This window comes from Ambystoma mexicanum, chromosome 10 (genome assembly GCF_040938575.1).
Source record: "Ambystoma mexicanum isolate Mex_15411 chromosome 10, UKY_AmexF1_1, whole genome shotgun sequence".
NCBI lineage: Eukaryota > Metazoa > Chordata > Amphibia > Caudata > Ambystomatidae > Ambystoma > Ambystoma mexicanum.
In genome coordinates, this window is record NC_090932.1 from 1,661,049,240 (window position 1) to 1,661,070,002 (window position 20,763).

Consider the following 20,763-nt stretch of genomic DNA (forward strand, 5'->3'; position numbering starts at 1 on the left):
GAGGCAGAAACAGAAACAAAAACAGGAGAATTAGGGGTTTCATCATGATTGTTATTAGGTGAAGAAGGGATGGAAGTCTCATCAAAACGTTTTGGGTTATGGAGAGGGTTTGGGGATAATTGACTGGGATATGGTGAGGGGGGACAAGTACATGTGGGGCAATGGTATGACGTTTTTGTTTTAAAATGATCTTCAACAAAAGTTTTCAAATTATTAAAATTGGTCAACAATAAATCAATTTTCTCTTTTATGCTGTCAAGCATATTTTCCATAACAGCTTCTTCAGAGGTAGTTTCTATTTTGTTATGCTCTGTACAAAAAAAATATATATATGTTAAATGTATACAAAATAATAATAATTAAATGGTTTATATTATAAAGTGTTTACCATTAGTTTCACTATCTTGTGACATTTCTTCATGTGGGAAATGTTCCTCTAGCCATTCCAAAGTACTAGACATTTCTGTGAGAGAAAAAAAAAAAGATAATATATTTTTGTATCTAATACAGAAAGTTTATAAATATATGAATAAAATGAAGTGCACTTACTATTTTAGGTAAGATATGTCCTATGTACTCAGTGGGTCTGCTCTTATTCTCAGTTCTGTTGTGTTTGTGAGGTAATTATGTTGGAAGCCAATTTATTTTCTTGTGGTATATTCCATTTTAGAACATAGTGCATTTAAATGAATGGTTAGTGTGTTGTATATATGGGTTACATTTCTTATGTATTAGTACATATAATGTGTTTGTGTGCTTTTTTTAAAATTTGTTAAATGTTCCTATGTTATGATATAACAATCAAACATACCCCCCAGAGTTTTTTAGGTAGTGGTACTGTTCTTCGAACATGTCCGCGAACATTAAATGAGTTCGCGGACATCAAGTACAGTAGAAGAGATTCAGTCAATTCCATATGATATGTATATAAAGTGAAAGTCATTATTGTTAAATTGCACTACTAAAAACCTACGAAATTCAATGAAAAAACTTTGTTAAAGGGACGTTATGTTTAAGTTGCGCTACTAAAAAACCTATGAAATTCAGTGAAAAAACGTTGTCAAAGGGACACTTTATGGTTAAGTTGCGCTACTAAAAACCTATGAAATTCAGTGAAAAAACGTTGTCAAAGGGACGTTATGGTTCCAAGTAAAACCGAAAAACCCTTGAAATTCGCCAGTTATGGTAAGCTAAGCAACCATAACTCATGCCACCACTGTGCACTACTAAGACTAACACCCAGGACATCAAAGATGACATCACAAATGTCATTGACGACATCACTGATGACATCCCATGTCTGGCTCACTCTTTTTTCTTTTGCTGACATGTCTAGGCCACATGGTTTTCTTCAGTAACAGTCAGAAACTAAAAATGTTATTTTATTTGTAGACGGATCCTTCAAGTAGGTTCTTACAGTAATTCCCTTAGAGTCCAGTCACATCATATGAAACATATACATACGGGAAGACACAAGCTTGAAAGACAGCAATCCTTTTTGTGCATAAAGATAATCAATAGACTTATGAGCACTTCTTGATAGTTCTGTTTTTTTTTTTTATGGCTGTACTTTCCCTGTGGGTCCAATCACATCAAGTGATACATATACATAGGGTAAATAGCAGCTTTGAAACAGAACGATCATTTATTTGCATGAAAATAATCAGTTAAGTTATGAATTGTTTCTGCTACTACTTGTGCTTTTTTGCTAACTTCACTTTCCCTGTATATACCCATATTGGTATGTGTTCTTGTGTCTTTGTGTTTTGTCTATAGTAATGCATTATGTAATACATGTGTTTTATTAGCTACGTATTACATATTTCACAGTACACAAAAATCTATTAAGAAAACAATTATCATTTCATTATTCAACATATTAACATTACGAATATTATACCTTCATCTTGTACGCTGCACACATGTTTCTGTATGAGTAGCTTAGTATACCAGATAGAACCCCATAATAGAATGCTATTTATATCAATGCATCGTTCAATGCACTAATTAGGGTATGATATTTATTGCAATGATCCTTGACACTTGTTTCGCAACATTATAATAAGAATCCCTTGTACACATATTTCATGAAAAGTACATACACATGTGATGTCATCAGTGATGTCATCAAGGACATTTGTGATGCCATCTTTGATGACCTGGGTGTTAGTCTTAGCAGTGCACGGTGGTGACGCGAGTTATGGTTGCTTAGCTTACCATAACTGGTGAATTTCAAGGGTTTTTCGGTTTTACTTGGAACCATAACGTCCCTTTGACAAAGTTTTTTCACTGAATTTTATAGGTTTTTAGTAGTGCAACTTAACCATAACGTCCCTAGTGGTAGTAGTTATGGTTAAGTTGGTGTTTCCATAGGAAGAGCACTTTTTGGGCGGCTTATAACTTCGCTCTCCCTTGACGAATCCTCACCAAACTTTGCAAAAAAAGTATTTGGGTCACTCTGCATTTTCCTGGTGAGGATTCGTCCAGGGGGGGGCAAAGTTATAGGGGGGGTCCCAAAACTTTTTTTTTCCCATAGACATAATAGGAAAAAACTTTGCTCACGCCTACAGCCCAAACCGCTGGACGGATTTACACCAAATTTGCGGCAGGAGCGGCGGCTTGGTCCCGAAAGCATGCTTTGCTTTATGTGGTGTAAATCCGTCCAGTAGTTTTTTTAAAAAATGACAAAATTGTAAGTGAAAAAAATTTGTGATATCTGTGTTCGCTTCGCGGACACACTTCCCTGTTCGCTCCACGGACAGGACGGTGATTGGGCAAGCAGCTTGCGTGATGTCCGCAGGCATCTGATGTGCTCTCTCATTGGATGCGGTGAAAGCGTGCAGTGCGTCTGGCTTCAGAGACGCCCGCCATCTTTGTTCCTCGCCGCCTGCACAGTAAGTCTTGTGTCTGTCTCCTGTTCCTCCCACCCCCGCTCATGCCCCATGTGTCCTTCTTGTCCCCCACACCCCCACTCATGCTCCATGTCTCCCCTGTTCCTCCAGCCCCCGGCTCACGCCATCGGCACACGGTGGCCAGCGGAGAGCGGAGGAGCGGGATCTGCCGCCTGCACACGAACGCCGTGAGTCTCTCTCCCTCCCACACACCCCCGCTCATGCCGCGTGTGTCTCTCTCCCTCCCCCACCCCCTGCTCATGCCCCGTGTGTCTCTCTCCCCTTCCCCCTCCCCCCGATCATGCCCCGTGTGTCTCTCTCCCTCCCCCCACCACCCGCTCATGCCCCGTGTGTCTCTCTCCCCTTCCCCCAACCCCCCGCTCATGCCCCGTGTGTCTATCTCGCTCCTCCCCACCCCCGCTCATGCCCAAGTGTCTCCCTCCCTCCATCCCCGCTCATGCCCCGCGTGTCTCTCTCCCTCCCCCCACCCCCGCTCATGCCCCATGTGTCTCTCCCCCTCCCGCCCATCCCCCGCTCCTGCCCTGTGTGTCTCTCCCCATCCCCCCGTCCCCGCTCATGCCCCGTGTGTCTCTCCCCCTCCCGCCCTCCCCCCGCTAATGCCCCATGTGTCTCTCTCCCTCCCTCCCCCCCACTCATGCTCCGTGTCTCCCCTGTTCCTCCAGCCCCCCGCTCACGCCATCGGCACACGGTGGCCAGCGGAGGGCAGAGGAGCGGGATCTGCCACCTGCACATGAATGCCGTGAGTCTCTCTCCCTCCCACACACCCCCGCTCATGCCCCGTGTGTCTCTCTCCCTCCCCCCAGCTCTGCTCATGCCCCGTGTGTTTCTCTCCCTCCCCCACCACCCGCTCACGCCCCGTATGTCTCTCTCCCCTTCCCCCCACCCCCTGCTCATGCCCCGTGTGTCTCTCTAATTCCCCCCCCACCCCTGCTCATGCCCGTGTGTCTCTCTACTTCCCCCCCCGGGTAAAGTCCCATGTGTCTCTCTCCCTCCCCCCACCACCGCTCATGCCCCGCGTGTCTCTCCCCCCCACCCCCGCTCATGCCCCGTGTGTCTCTCCCCCGAGCGCCCACCCCCCGCTCATGCCCCGTGTGTCTCTCTCCCTCCCTCCCCCCCACTCATGCCCTGTGTGTCTCTCCCCCTCCTGCCCAACCCCCGCTCGTGCCCCGTGTGTCTCTCTCCCTCCCTCCCCCCGTTCATGCCCCGTGTGTCTCTCTCCCTCCCCCCACCCCCCGCTCATGCCCCGTGTGTCTCTCTCCCCTTCCCCCACCCCCCGATCATGCCCCATGTGTCTCTCTCCCTCCCCCCACCCCTGCTCATGCCCCGTGTGTCTCTTCCCGACCGGCCCACCCCCCGCTCATGCCCCATGTGTATCTCCCCTTCCCCCCACCCCCTGCTCATGCCCCATGTGTCTCTCTCCACTTCCCCCACCCCCCGATCATGCCCTGTGTGTCTCTCTCCCTCCCCCCTCATGCCCTGTGTGTCTCTCTCCCTCCCCCCCACCCCCGTTCATGCCCCGTGTGTCTCTCTCCCTCCCCTCACTACCTGCTCATGCCCCGTGTGTCTCTCTCTCCTTCCCCCCACCCTCCGCTCATGCCCCATGTGTCTCTCTCCCTCCCCCCCAGCCCCGCTCATGCCCGTGTGTCTCTCTCCCTCCCCCTACCCCCGCTCATGCCCCATGTGTCTCTCCCCTGAGCGCCCACCCCCCGCTCATGCCCCGTGTGTCTCTCTCCCTCCCTCCCCCCCACTCATGCCCCGTGTGTCTCTACCCCTCCCGCCCACCCCCTGCTCATGCCCTGTGTGTCTCTCTCCCCTTCCCCCCACCCCCCGCTCGTGCCCCATGTGTCTCTCTCCCACCCCCGCTCATGCCCCGTGTGTCTCTACCCCTCCCGCCCACACCCAGCTCATGCCCCGTGTTTCTCTCTCCCTCCCTCCCTCCCGCTCATGCCCTGTGTGTCTCTCCCCCTCCCGCCCACCCCCCGCTCAGCCCCGTGTGTTTCTCTCCCCTTCCCCCCACCCCCCGCTCATGCCCTGTGTGTCTCTCTACCTCCCCTCACCCCCGCTCATGCCCCGTGTGTCTCTACCCCTCCCACCTACCCCCCGCTCATGCCTCGTGTGTCTCTCCACCTCCCGCCCACCCCCCGCTCATGCGCCATGTGTTTCTCTCCCTCCCCCCAACCCCGCTCATGCCCCGTGTGTCTCTCCCCCGAGCGCCCACCCCCGCTCATGCCCCGTGTGTCTCTCTCCCTCCCTCCCCCCCACTCATGCCCTGTGTGTCTCTCCCCCTCCCGCCCAACCCCCGCTCGTGCCCCGTGTGTCTCTCTCCCTCCCTCCCCCCGCTCATGCCCCGTGTGTCTCTCTCCCTCCCCCCACCCCCCGCTCATGCCCCGTGTGTCTCTCTCCCCTTCCCCCACCCCCCGATCATGCCCCATGTGTCTCTCTCCCTCCCCCCACCCCTGCTCATGCCCCGTGTGTCTCTTCCTGACCGGCCCACCCCCCGCTCATGCCCCATGTGTATCTCCCCTTCCCCCCACCCCCTGCTCATGCCCCATGTGTCTCTCTCCACTTCCCCCACCCCCCGATCATGCCCTGTGTGTCTCTCTCCCTCCCCCCTCATGCCCTGTGTGTCTCTCTCCCTCCCCCCCACCCCCGTTCATGCCCCGTGTGTCTCTCTCCCTCCCCTCACTACCTGCTCATGCCCCGTGTGTCTCTCTCTCCTTCCCCCCACCCTCCGCTCATGCCCCATGTGTCTCTCTCCCTCCCCCCCAGCCCCGCTCATGACCGTGTGTCTCTCTCCCTCCCCCTACCCCCGCTCATGCCCCATGTGTCTCTCCCCTGAGCGCCCACCCCCCGCTCATGCCCCGTGTGTCTCTCTCCCTCCCTCCCCCCCACTCATGCCCCGAGTGTCTCTACCCCTCCCGCCCACCCCCTGCTCATGCCCTGTGTGTCTCTCTCCCCTTCCCCCCACCCCCCGCTCGTGCCCATGTGTCTCTCTCCCACCCCCGCTCATGCCCCGTGTGTCTCTACCCCTCCCGCCCACACCCAGCTCATGCCCCGTGTTTCTCTCTCCCTCCCTCCCTCCCGCTCATGCCCTGTGTGTCTCTCCCCCTCCCGCCCACCCCCCGCTCATGCCCCGTGTGTTTCTCTCCCCTTCCCCCCACCCCCCGCTCATGCCCCGTGTGTCTCTTCCCAACCCGCCCACCCTGCGCTCATGCCCCATGTGTCTCTCCCCTTCCCCCCACCCCCTGCTCATGCCCCGTGTGTCTGTCTCCCCTTCCCCCACCCCCCCGATCATGCCCCGTGTGTCTCTCTCCCTCCCCCCCACCCCCGTTCATGCCCTGTGTGTCTCTCTCCCTCCCCCCACCACCCGCTCATGCCCCGTGTGTCTCTCTCCCCTTCCCCCCACCCCCCGCTCATGCCCCGTGTGTCTCTCTCCCCCCATCCCCGCTCCTGCCCGTGTGTCTCTCTCCCTCCCCCCACCCCCGCTCATGCCCCATATGTCTCTCTCCCTCCCCCCCACCACCGCTCATGCTCCGCGTGACTCTCTCCCTCCCCCCACCCCCGCTCATGCCCCGTGTGTCTTTCCCCCGAGTGCCCACCCCCCGCTCATGCCCCGTGTGTCTCTCTCCCTCCCTCCCCCCACTCATGCCCCGTGTGTCTCTCCCCCTCCCGCCCACCCCCCGCTCATGCCCCGTGTTTCTCTCTCCCCTTCCCCCCACCCCCCGCTCGTGCCCCGTGTGTCTCTCTCCCTTCCCCCCACCCCCGCTCATGCCCCGTGTATCTCTCCCCCTCCCGCCCACCCCCAGCTCATGCCCCGTGTGTCTCTCTCCCTCCCTCCCTCCCGCTCATGCCCTGTGTGTCTCTCCCCCTCCCGCCCACCCCCCGCTCATGCCCATTGTGTCTCTCTCCCCTCCCCCCCTCCTGCTCATACCCCGTGTGTCTCTCTACCTCCCCCCACCCCCGCTCATGCCCCGTGTGTCTCTACCCCTCCCACCTACCCCCCGCTCATGCCCCGTGTGTCTCTCCCCCTCCCGCCCACCCCCCGCTCTTGCCCCGTGTTTCTCTCTCCCCTTCCCCCCACCCCCCGCTCATGCCCTGTGTGTCTCTCTCCCGCCCCCCTGCCCCTGCCCCGTGTGTCTCTCTCCCTCCCCTCCACACCTGCTCATTCCCCGTGTGTCTCTCTCCCCTTCCCCCCACCCCCTGCTCATGCCTCGTGTGTCTCTCTCCCTCCCCCCCACCCCCGCTCATGCCCCGTGTGTCTCTCCCCCTCCCGCCCACCCCCGCTCTTGCCCCATGTGTCTTTCCCCCTCTCGCCCACCCCGCTCATGCCTGGTGTGTCTTTCCCCCTTCCGCCAACCCCCGCTCATGCCCCGTGTGTCTCTCCCCCTCCGGCCCACCCCCCGCTCATGCCCCGTGTGTATCTCTTGCTACCACCCACCCCCCACTCATGCCCCGTCGGTCTCTCTCCATCCCCCCCACCCCCGCTCATGCCCAGTGTGTCTCTCTCACCTTCCCCCACCCCCCGATCATGCCCCATGTGTCTCTCTCCCTCCCCCCACCCCTGCTCATGCCCCTTGTGTCTCTCCCCATCCCGCCCACCCCCCGCTCATGCCCCGTGTGTCTCTCTCACCTTCCCCCCACCCCCGATCATGCCCCATGTGTCTCTCTCCCTCCCCCCACCCCTGCTCATGCCCCTTGTGTCTCTCCCCACTCCCCCCACCCCCCGATCATGCCCTGTGTGCCTCTCCACCTCCCGCCCACCCCCCGATCATGCCCTGTGTGTCTCTCTCCCTCCCCCCACCCCAGCTCATGCCTCGTGTGTCTCTCTCCCTCCCCCCCACCGTGGCTCATGCCCCATGTGTCTCTCCCCCTCCCGCCCACCCCCGCTCTTGCCCCGTGTGTCTCTCATCCTCCCGCCCACCCCCTGCTCATGCCCCGTGTGTCTCTCTTGCTCCCGCCCACCCCCACTCATGCCCCGTCGGTCTCTCAAGCTCATGCCCCGTGTGTCTCTCTACCTCCGCCCACCCCCCGCTCATGCCCCGTGTGTCTCTCTCACCTTCCCCCCACCCCCCGATCATGCCCCATGTGTCTCTCTCCCTCCCCCACCCCTGCTCATGCCCCTTGTGTCTCTCCCCATCCCGCCCACCCCCCGCTCATGCCCCATGTGTCTCTCCCCTTCCCCCCACCCCCCGCTCATGCCCCGTGTGTCTCTCTCCCTCCCCCCATCCCCCCCCCGTGTGTCTCTCTCCCTCCCCTCCACCCCTGCTCATTCCCCGTGTGTCTCTCTCCCTTTCCCCCACCCCCTGCTCATGCCTCGTGTGTCTCTCTCCCTCCCCCCCACCCGCGCTCATGCCCCGTGTGTCTCTCCCCCTCCCGCCCACCCCCGCTCTTGCCCCATGTGTCTCTCCCCCTCCCGCCCACCCCCCGCTCATGCCCCGTGTGTCTCTCTTGCTCCCGCCCACCCCCACTCATGCCCCGTCGGTCTCTCTCCATCCCCCCCACCCCCGCTCATGCCCTGTGTGTCTCTCTACCTACCCCACCCCCCGCTCATGCCCCGTGTGTCTCTCTCACCTTCCCCCCACCCCCCGATCATGCCCCATGTGTCTCTCTCCCTCCCCCCACCCCTGCTCATGCCCCTTGTGTCTCTCCCCATCCCGCCCACCCCCCGCTCATGCCCCATGTGTCTCTCCCCTTCCCCCCACCCCCCGCTCATGCCCCGTGTGTCTCTCTCCCTCCCCCCACCCACACTCATGCCCGTGTGTCTCTCTCCCTCCCCCCACCCCCGCTCATGCCCCATGTGTCTCTCTCCCTCCCCCCACCACCGCTCATGCACCGCGTGTCTCTCTAACTCCCCCCCACCCCTGCTCATGCCCCGTGTGTCCCTCCCCTCCCCTGAGCGCCCACCCCCTGCTCATGCCCCGTGTGTCTCTTTCCCTCCCTCCCCCCACTCATGCCCCGTGTGTCTCTCCCCGTACCGCCCACCCCCCGCTAGTGCCCAGTGTGTCTCTCCCCCTCCCGCCCAACCCCCGCTCATGCCCCGTGTTTCTCTCTCCCCTTCCCCCCACCCCCCGCTCATGCCCTGTGTTTCTCTCTCCCCTTCCCGCCACCCCCCGCTCGTGCCCCGTGTGTCTATCTCCCTCCCCCCCACCCCCGCCCCGTGTGTCTCTCTCCCTCCCCTCCATCCCCGCTCATTCCCCGTGTGTCTCTCTCCCCTTCCCCCCACCCCCGCTCATGCCCCGTGTGTCTCTCTACCTCCCCCCCACCCCCGCTCATGCCCCGTGTGTCTCTACCCCTCCCACCTACCCCCCGCTCATGCCCCATGTGTCTCTCCACCTCCCGCCCACCCCCCGCTCATGCCCCGTGTGTCTCTCTCCCTCCCCCCACCCCCGCCCCGTGTGTCTCTCTCCCTCCCCTCCACCCCTGCTCATTCCCTGTGTGTCTCTCTCCCTTTCCCCCCACCCCCTGCTCATGCCTCGTGTGTCTCTCTCCCTCCCCCCCACCCCCGCTCATGCCCTGTGTGTCTCTCCCCCTCCCGTCCACCCCCGCTCTTGCCCCATGTGTCTTTCCCCCTCTCGCCCACCGACGCTCATGCCCCGTGTGTCTCTCCCCCTCCCGCCCACCCCCCGCTCATGCCCCGTGTGTCTCTCTTGCTCCCGCCCACCCCCACTCATGCCCCGTCGGTCTCTCTCCATCCCCCCCACCCCCGCTCATGCCCCGTGTGTCTCTCTACCTCCCCCCACCCCCCGCTCATGCCCCGTGTGTCTCTCTCACCTTCCCCCCACCCCCCGATCATGCCCCATGTGTCTCTCTCCCTCCCCCACCCCTGCTCATGCCCCTTGTGTCGCTCCCCATCCCGCCCACCCCCCGCTCATGCCCCATGTGTCTCTCACCTTCCCCCCACCCCCCGCTCATGCCCCGTGTGTCTCTCTCCCTCCCCCCACCCCCACTCATGCCCGTGTGTCTCTCTCCCTCCCCCCACCCCCGCTCATGCCCCATGTGTCTCTCTCCCTCCCCCCCACCACCGCTCATGCTCCGCGTGTCTCTCTCCCTCCCCCCCACCCCTGCTCATGCCCCGTGTGTCCCTCCCCTGAGCGCCCACCCCCTGCTCATGCCCCGTGTGTCTCTCTCCCTCCCTCCCCCCACTCATGCCCCGTGTGTCTCTCCCCGTCCCGCCCACCCCCCGCTCATGCCCCGTTTGTCTCTCTCCCCTTCCCCCCACCCCCCGCTCGTGCCCCGTGTGTCTCTCTCCCTCCCCCCCACCCCCCTCATGCCCCGTGTGTCTCTCGAACTCCCGCACACCCCACGCTCATGCCCTGTGTGTCTCTCTCCCTCCCTCCCCCCGCTCATGCCCTGTGTGTCTCTCCCCCTCCGGCCCACCCCCCGCTCATGCCCCGTGTGTCTGTCTCCCCTTCCCCCCACCCCCCGCTCATGCCCCGTGTGTCTCTCTCCCTCCCCCCACCCCTGCTCATGCCCCGTGTGTCTCTCCCCCTCCTGCCCACCCCTCGCTCATGCCCCGTGTGTCTCTCTCCCCATCCCCCCAACCCCCGCTCATGCCCCATGTGGCTCTCTACCTCCTCCCCACCCCCGCTCATGCCCCGTGTGTCTCTCCCCCTCCCGCCCACCACCCGCTCATGCCCTGTGTGTCTCTCCACCTCCCGCCCACCCCCCTCTCATGCCCTGTGTGTCTCTCTCCCTCCCCCCAACCCCCGCTCATGCCTCGTGTGTCTCTCTCCCACCCCCCCACCGCGGCTCATGCCCCATGTGTCTCTCCCCCTCCCGCCCACCCCCGCTCTTGCCCCATGTGTCTTTCCCCCTCTCGCCCACCCCCGCTCATGCCTCGTGTGTCTTTCCCCCTCCCGCCCACCCCCGCTCATGCCCCGTGTGTCTCTCCCCCTCCTGCCCACCCCCCGCTCATGCCCCGTGTGTCTCTCCCCCTCCCGCCCACCCGCCACTCATGCACCGTCTGTCTCTCTCCACCCCCCCACCCCCCGCTCATGCCCCGTGTGTCTCTCTCCCCTTCCCCCCACCCCCCGATCATGCCCCATGTGTCTCTCTCCCTGCCCCCAGCCCAGCTCAAGCCCCGTGTGTCTCTCCCCATCTTGCCCACCCCCCGCTCATGCCCCATGTGTCTCTCCCCCTCCCGCCCACCGTCCGCTCATGCCCCGTGTGTCTCTCCCCCTACCGCCCACCCCATGCTCATGCCCCGTGTGTCTCTCCCCCTCCCGCCCACGCCCCGCTCATGCCCGGTGTGTCTCTCGACCTCCCGCCCACCCCCGCTCATGCCCCGTGTGTCTCTCTCCCCTTCCCCCCACCCCCCGCTCATGCTGCCCCGTGTCTTTCTTCTGTTCCCCCCGCTCATGCCCCGTGTCTGTCTCCTGTTGCCCCCCACGCCCCCCGCTCATGCCTCGTGTCTGTCTCCTGTTCTCCCCACCCCCGCTCATGCCCCGTGTCTGTGTCCTGTTCCCCCCACCCCCCGCTCATGCCCCGTGTCTACCTCCTGTTGCTCCCGACCCCCGCTCATGCCCCGTGTCTGTCCCCTGTTCCCCCCACCCGCTCATGCCCCATGTCTGTTTCCTGTATCCCCCACCCGCTCATGCCGCGTGTCTCTCTCTTGTTTTGCCCCCCACCCCCGCTCTAATGCCCCGTGTCTGTCTCATGTTCTCCCCACCCCCCGCTCATGACCCGTGTCTGTCTCCTGTTGCCCCCCCACCCCCTCGCTCATGCCCCGTGTGTCTCTCCCCGTCCCGCCCACCCCCCGCTCATGCCCCGTTTGTCTCTCTCCCCTTCCCCCCACCCCCGCTCGTGCCCCGTGTGTCTCTCTCCCTCCCCCCCACCCCCCTCATGCCCCGTGTGTCTCTCGAACTCCCGCACACCCCACGCTCATGCCCTGTGTGTCTCTCTCCCTCCCTCCCCCCGCTCATGCCCTGTGTGTCTCTCCCCCTCCGGCCCACCCCCCGCTCAAGCCCCGTGTGTCTGTCTCCCCTTCCCCCCACCCCCCGCTCATGCCCCGTGTGTCTCTCTCCCTCCCCCCACCCCTGCTCATGCCCCGTGTGTCTCTCCCCCTCCTGCCCACCCCTCGCTCATGCCCCGTGTGTCTCTCTCCCCATCCCCCCAACCCCCGCTCATGCCCCATGTGGCTCTCTACCTCCTCCCCACCCCCGCTCATGCCCCGTGTGTCTCTCCCCCTCCCGCCCACCACCCGCTCATGCCCTGTGTGTCTCTCCACCTCCCGCCCACCCCCCTCTCATGCCCTGTGTGTCTCTCTCCCTCCCCCCAACCCCCGCTCATGCCTCGTGTGTCTCTCTCCCACCCCCCCACCGCGGCTCATGCCCCATGTGTCTCTCCCCCTCCCGCCCACCCCCGCTCTTGCCCCATGTGTCTTTCCCCCTCTCGCCCACCCCCGCTCATGCCTCGTGTGTCTTTCCCCCTCCCGCCCACCCCCGCTCATGCCCCGTGTGTCTCTCCCCCTCCTGCCCACCCCCCGCTCATGCCCCGTGTGTCTCTCCCCCTCCCGCCCACCCGCCACTCATGCACCGTCTGTCTCTCTCCACCCCCCCCACCCCCCGCTCATGCCCTGTGTGTCTCTCTCCCCTTCCCCCCACCCCCCGATCATGCCCCATGTGTCTCTCTCCCTGCCCCCAGCCCAGCTCAAGCCCCGTGTGTCTCTCCCCATCTTGCCCACCCCCCGCTCATGCCCCATGTGTCTCTCCCCCTCCCGCCCACCGTCCGCTCATGCCCCGTGTGTCTCTCCCCCTACCGCCCACCCCATGCTCATGCCCCGTGTGTCTCTCCCCCTCCCGCCCACCCCCCGCTCATGCCCGGTGTGTCTCTCGACCTCCCGCCCACCCCCGCTCATGCCCCGTGTGTCTCTCTCCCCTTCCCCCCACCCCCCGCTCATGCTGCCCCGTGTCTTTCTTCTGTTCCCCCCGCTCATGCCCCATGTCTGTCTCCTGTTGCCCCCCACGCACCCCGCTCATGCCACGTGTCTGTCTCCTGTTCTCCCCACCCCCGCTCATGCCCCGTGTCTGTGTCCTGTTCCCCCCACCCCCCGCTCATGCCCCGTGTCTACCTCCTGTTGCTCCCGACCCCCGCTCATGCCCCGTGTCTGTCCCCTGTTCCCCCCACCCGCTCATGCCCCATGTCTGTTTCCTGTATCCCCCACCCGCTCATGCCGCGTGTCTCTCTCTTGTTTTGCCCCCCACCCCCGCTCTAATGCCCCGTGTCTGTCTCATGTTCTCCCCACCCCCCGCTCATGACCCGTGTCTGTCTCCTGTTGCCCCCCCACCCCCTCGCTCATGCCCCGTGTCTGTTCTCCCCACTAACCGCTCATGCCCCATGTCTGTTGTTCCTCCCACCCCCCGCTCATGCTCTGTGTCTGTCTCCTGTTCCTCCCACCCCCCGCTCAGGCCCAGTGTCTGTCTCCTGTTGCCCCCCACCCCCCGCTCATGCCCCGTGTCTGTCTCCTGTTCTCCCCACCCCCCGCTCATGCTCCGTGTCTGTCTCCTGTTGCCCCCCACCCCCCGCTCATGCCCCGGGTCTGTTTCCTGTTGCCCCCCACCCCCCACTCATGCCCTGTGTCTGTCTCTATTGTTCCCCCCACCACCCACTCATGCCTGTGTCTGTCTCCTGTTCCCCCCACCCCCGCTCATGCCCCATGTCTCTCTCCTGCTGCCCCCACTCCCCGTTCATGCCCCGTGTCTGTCTCCTGTACTCCCCCACCCCCCGCTCATGCCCCGTGTCTGTCTCCTGTTCCCCCCACCCGCTCATGCCCCGTGTCTCTCTCCTGTTGCCCCCCGCTCATGCCCCGTTTCTGTCTCCTGTTCCCCCTTCACCCCGCCGCTCATGCCCCGTGTCTCTCTCCTGTTGCCCGCCACCCCCTGCTCATGCCCCGTGTCTGTCTCCTGTACCCCCCACCTCCCGCTCCTGCCCCGTGTCTCTCTCCTGTTGCCCCCCACGCCCCCGCTCATGCCCCGTGTCTGTCTTCTGTTCCCCCCACCCCCTGCTCATGCCCCATGTCTGTCTCTTGTTCCCCCCACCCCCTGCTCATGCCCCGTGTCTGTCTCCTGTTGCCCCAAACATGCCCCGTGTCTGTCTCCTGTACCCCCCACTCCACGCTCATGCCCCGTGTCTCTCTCCTGTTGCCCCCCACTCCTCCGCTCATGCCCCGTGTCTGTCCCCTGTTGCCCCCCACCCCCGCTCATGCCCCGTGTCTGTCTCCTGTTCTCCCCACCGCCGCTCATGCCCCATATCTGTCTCCTGTTCCCCCCATCCCCCGCTCATGCCCCGTGTCTTTCTCCTGTTCTCCCCACCCCCCCGCTCATGCCCCTTGTCTGTCTCCTGTTCTCCCCACCCCCCGCTCATGCCCTGTGTCTCTCTCCTGTTGGCCCCACCCCCCGCTCATGCCCCGTGTCTCCCTCGTGTTCCCCCCACCCCCCGCTCATGCTTCTTGTCTGTCTCCTTTTCCCCCCACCCCCCGCTCATGCCCCGTGTTTCGCTCGTGTTACCCCCCACCCCCCGCTCATGCCCGTGTCTCCCTCGTGTTCCTCCCCACCCCCCGCTCATATCCCATGTCGCCCCCATTTTCCTCCCCACCCGCTGCTCATGCCCCGTGTCTCTCTCGTGTTCCCCCCACTACTGCTCATGCCCTGTGTTTCCTTCCTTTTCGCCCCCACCCCTGCTCATGCCCCGTTTGTACCCTGTTCCCTCTCACCCCCCGCTCATGCCCATGTGTCTCCCCTGTTCCCCCTGCTCATGCCCTGTTGTGTTCTTTATACACCCCGCCTTCCCTTTCCATGGGGGCCATCTTGGTAAAAGATTTTCCTTCCTACACCGGGACGCCGGAGGCGTCCCGGTGTAGGAAGGAAAATCTTTTTGTTTTTTTACCACCCGGCGTTTCCACTTTGAGGACATAAGATGTTAGTGGTCTTCACCTATTGAAAAGGATGTTATGGTTAAGTTGCACTAATAAAAACCTATGAAATTCAATGAAAAAACTTTGTTAAAGGGACGTTATGGTTAAGTTGTGCTACTAAAAACCTATGAAATTCAGTGAAAAAACGTTGTTAAAGGGACTTTATGGTTAGAAACACGGGGCATGAGCGGTGGTGGGGGGAACACGAGAGAGACACGGGGCAGGAGCAGCGGGTGGGGAGGAACATGAGGGAGACACGGGGTATGAGCGGGGGGTGGGGAGGAACACGAGGGAGACACGGGGCATGAGCGGGGGGGTTGAGGGCACACACGGGACATGAGCGGGGGTTGGGGGAAGGAAAGAGACAAGGGGCATGAGCGGGGGGTGGGGGGAACACGAGGGAGACACGGGGCATGAGCGGGGGGTGGGGGGTAACATGAGGGAAACACTGGGCATGAGCGGGGGATGGGGGGAACACGAGGGAGACACGGGGCATGAGCGGGGGGTGGGGGCAACAGGAGACAGACACGGGGCATGAGCGGGGTGTGGGGCCAACAGGAGAGAGACACGGGGCATGAGCAGGGGGTGGGGAGAACAGGAGACAGACACGGGGCATGAGCGGGGGGGTGGGGAGAACAGGAGACAGACACGGGGCATGAGCGGGGGATGGGGGGAACAGGAGACAGATACTGGGCATGAGCGGGGGTGGGGAGAACAGAAGACAGACACAGGGCATGAGCGGGGTGTGGGGGGCAACAGGAGACAGACACGGGGCATGTGTGGGGGAGGTGGGGGGCAACAGGAGAGAGACACGGGGCATGAGCGCGGAGTGGGGGGTACAGGAGACAGACACGGGGCATGGGTGGGGGCAACAAGAGACAGACACAGGGCATGAACGGGGGTGGGGGAACAGGAGACAGACACGGGGCATGAGCGGGGGTTGGGGGGAACAGAAGACAGACACAGGGCATGAGCGGGGGAGTGGGGGGCAACAGGAGAGAGACACGGGGCATGAGCGGGGGGTGGGGGGTACAGGAGACAGACACGGGGCATGAGCAGGGGGGTGGGGGCAACAGGAGAGAGACACGGGGCATGAGCGCAGAGTGGGGGGTACAGGAGACAGACACGGGGCATGGGTGGAGGGCAACAAGAGACAGACATGGGGCATGAACGGGGTGTGGGGGGAACAGGAGACAGACACGGGGCATGAGCGGGGGGTGGGGGGAACAGAAGACAGACACAGGGCATGAGCGGGGGAGTGGGGGGCAACAGGAGAGACACACAGGGCATGAGCGGGGGGTGGGGGGTACAGGAGACAGACACGGGGCATGAGCGGGGGGGTGGGGAGAACAGGAGACAGACACGGGGCATGAGCGGGGGATGGGGGAACAGGAGACAGATACGGGGCATGAGCGGGGGTGGGGAGAACAGGAGACAGACACAGGGCATGAGCAGGGTGTGGGGGGCAACAGGAGACAGACACGGGGCATGAGTGGGGGGGGGTGGGGGGCAACAGGAGAGAGACACGGGGCATGAGCGCGGAGTGGGGGGTACAGGAGACAGACACGGGGCATGGGTGGGGGCAACAAGAGACAGACACAGGGCATGAACGGGGGTGGGGGAACAGGAGACAGACACGGGGCATGAGCGGGGGGGTGGGGAGAACAGGAGACAGACACGGGGCATGAGCGGGGGATGGGGGAACAGGAGAGAGATACGGGGCATGAGCGGGGGTGGGGGAACAGGAGACAGACACGGGGCATGAGAGGGGGGTGGGGGGTATAGGAGACAGACACGGGGCATGAGCAGGGGGTGGGGCGGTACAGGAGACAGGCACAGGGCATGAGCGGGGGGTGGGGGGCAACAGGAGAGAGACACGGTGCATGAGCGAGTGGTGGGGGGAACAGAAGACAGACACGGGGCATGAGCAGGGGGTGGGGGGCAACAGGAGACAGACGCGGGGGGTGGGGGGCAACAGGAGACAGACACGGGGCATGAGCGGGGGGTGGGGGGAGCAGGAGACAGACACGGGGCATGAGCGGGTGGTGGGGGGAACAGGAGACAGACATGGGGCATGAGCGGGGGTGGGGGGAACAACAGACACGGGGCATGAGCGGGGGGAACAGACACGGGACATGAGCGGGGGGGTGGAGTACAACAGGAGACAGACACGGAGCATGAGCGGGGGGTGGGAAAAACAGGAGACAGACACGGGCCATGAGCGGGGGATGGGGAGAACAGGAGACAGACACAGGGCATGAGCGGGGGCGTGGGGGGCAACAAGAGAGAGACACGGGGCATGAGCAGGTGGGGGGAACAGGAGACAGACATGGGGCATAGGCGGGTGGGGGAACAGGAGACAGACACGGGGCATGAGCGTGGGGTGGGGAGAACAGGAGACAGAGATGGGGCATGAGCGGGGGGCGTGTGGGGCAACAGGAGACAGACACGGCACATGAGGGGAACAGGAGACAGATACGGGCATGAGCGGGGGTGGGGAGAACAGGAGACAGACACGGGGCATGAGCGGGGGGAACAGAATACAGACACAGGGCATGAGCGGGGGGTGGGGGAATGGGAGAGAGACACACAGGGCATGAGCAGGGGTGGGGGGAACAGGACACAGACACAGGGCATGAGCGGGTGGTGGGGAGAACAGGAGACAGACACAGGGCATGAGCGGGGGTGTGGGGGGCAACAGGAGACAGACACGGCACATGAGGGGAACAGGAGACAGATACGGGGCATGAGCGGGGGGTGGGGAGAACAGGAGACAGACACGGGGCATGAGCGGGAGAACAGAAGACAGACACGGGGCATGAGTGGGGGGTGGGGGGAAAGGGAGAGAGACACACGGGGCATGAGCGGGGGTGGGCGGGAGGGGGGAGACACACGGGGCATGAGCGGGGGTGGGGGGAGGGAGAGAGACACACATGACATGAGCAGGGGGTGGGCGGCAGGTGGGGAGAGACACACGGACATGAGCGGGGGTTGGGCGGCGGGTGGGGAGAGACACACGGACATGAGCGGAGGGTGGGAGAGACACACGGGGGGTGGGAGAGACACACGGAGCATGAGCGGGGGGTGGGCGGGTGGGAAGACGAGGGGGGCACGAGCGGGGCATGAGCGGGGGGCGGGAGGGAGAAAGACACACCGACATGGGCGGGAGGGAGAAAGACACATAGGGCCTCATTAGGACCCAGGCGGAGTGGGTTTCCGCCAGCGCTAATCGCGGCGGACCCGTCCGCCGTACTACGAGTTCCCTTAGCGCCATGGAGGTTTTCTCCGCCTGGTTTTACCAGGCGGAGAAAACCATGGCGCTACGGGACCTCGTTGTTAATTACGCCACCGTATTTTACGGTGGCGTAATTAACTCCTTCCCCACTCCCATTATACCCTATGGGGCAAGAATGGGAATGGGGAAGGGCAGAATGGGGATTGGGGATTTACCGCTCCGCCGAGGTCGGAATGGGGCGGTAAATCCGCCAACCCCCATGGCGCTATCGACGGCTTTCCGCCGTGCTTCGCGGTGCATTTAGCACCGCGAAATCCGCCTGGGTCCTAATGAGGCCCATAGACATGAGCGGGGGGAGGGCGGGAGGGAGAAAGACACACGGACATGAGCGGGGGTGGGCGGGAGGGAGAAAGACACACAGACATGAGCGGGGGGTGGGAGGAACAGGAGACGGACACGGGCATGAGCGGGGGTGGGGGACTTACTGTGCAGGCGGGATACAAAACCTCTCATGCGAGGAACAAAGATGGCGGGCGTCTCTGAAGCCAGACGCACTGCACGCTTTCACGCATCCATTGAGAGAGCACGTCAGATGTCTGCGGACATCACGCAAGCTGCTTGCCCAATCACTGTCCTGTCCGCGGAGCAAACAGGGAAGTGTGTCCGCGAAGCAAACACAGATATCACAAATTTTTTTCACTTACATTTTTGTCATTTTTTTAAAAACTACTGGACGGATTTACACCAAATAAAGCAAAGCATGCTTTCGGGACCAAGCCGCCGCTCCTGCCGCAAATTTGGTGTAAATCCGTCCAGCGGTTTGGGCTGTAGGCGTGAGCAAAGTTTTTTCCCATTATCTCTATAGGAAAAAAAAAGTTTGGGACCCCCCCTATAACTTTGACCCCCCTGGACGAATCCTCACCAAACTTTGCAAACAAATTCAGAGTGACCCAAATACTTTTGCAAAGTTTGGTGAAGATTCATCCAGGGAGAGCGAAGTTATAAGCTGCCCAAAAAGTGCTCTTCCTATGGAAACAGCAACTGTATATATATATATATATATATATATATATATATATATATATATATATATATACATATATATTACATGGCCTGCGGTAGTGGCCATGTAGTTATGGTTAAGTTGCTTAACCCATAGGAAGAGCACTTTTTGGGTGGCTCATAACTTCCCTACCCCTGGACAAATCCTCACCAAATCAAGTATATGTCCCACTCTGAATGTATTTGCAAAGTTTGGTGAGGTTTGGATAAGGGGGGGGCAAAGTTATAGGGGGGTCCCAAAATATATTTTTTTCCCATAGACATAATGGGAAAAAAACTTCTGTTGCGCCTACAGCCCAAACCGCTGGACGGAGTCACCAAATTTACGGCAGGAGCGGTGGCTTGTCCTGAAAGCGTGCTTTTGTTAATTTGGTGTAAATCCCTCCAGTCGTTTTTTTTTTTAAACATCCAAAACGTAAGACAAAAAAATGTGTGATAGCTAGGTCCGCTCCACGGACACACTTCCCTGTTCGGTCCGTGGACAGGACTCCGATTGGCTTAGAGGGCAACGTGGTGTCTGCAGACATCGGACGTGCCCACTGATTGGATGGTGAATAGCGTGAAGTGCGTCATATTTTTGGAAACGCTCGCCATCTTGGATTCGCGGAACGCAGCCGGTGTCCACGGACATTGCAGTAAAAACATATTAGAAAACACAACATTGCACTTGTGAAACTAATCAAATAATCTCTAGGGAGGTGAGGGGTGATGAGGATGGGATGGGATATAGCTGCAAGAAGCAAAAAAACAGGTGTTTTTTTTTGCTGAGAAAGTCCACGAAGAGTCCTGGGAAGTTCAGGGACACTTCAGATGTTTGGGGGCAGTTTTTGGATGACATATAACTTTGGCACCACTCAATGAATCTACATGACATTTTGCAATTTCATTCCCGGCATGATTCCGAATGAGTTTGCAACGTTTGGTGGGATTCTGTCAACAGGGGGCAAAATTAGAGGGGGGTCCCAAAAAATTGTAAAGGCTTATAAATGTGGTGCCGTTTGACAAATCTACACAAAGTTTGCAGAAAGATTATACATCGAGATATAAATGCTTTCGTAAAGTCTGAATGGATTTTGTCAAGTGGGGGCTAGGTTATATGATGATTGTATGTGCATACATTTGACACTTATGAACAAAAATAAAACATGGGTGGATTTCCAGCAAACTTGTGTAAGGAGCATTTGCAAGGACCTATTTTTTGACAAGTGTCATAATGTAGGTACAAAAAGTAGTGATATAACTTTGATGACTGAGGTGTAGCCTGTGGCCATGGGCAGTGGCCAGATTGTCCGGGTCATGGAATATGGTCATGACCCGGACAATCTGGCTACTGGCCATGACCACGAGGGACAACACATGAGGTTAAAATGGCCATGTCCACCTGGGACTGGCTTTGTGGTAAAGTTATTCGAAGTTGGGATAGATTTGAAAGGGAAGAAAAATGTGCTTGTGGTAATAAGGTCATAGGGTTCTCTTTTCGCCTTCTACAGGCTTCCACGGAAAGTGAAGAGGGGCCCTGTATGGAACGCCGCCTACCCTTTCCATGGTGGTCATCTTGGAAAAGGATTTTCCACAGACCACAGGTGTCCCGGTGTAGTAAGAAAAATACGTTTTTTAGCACCCCGGGTTCTCGCTTTGGGAAC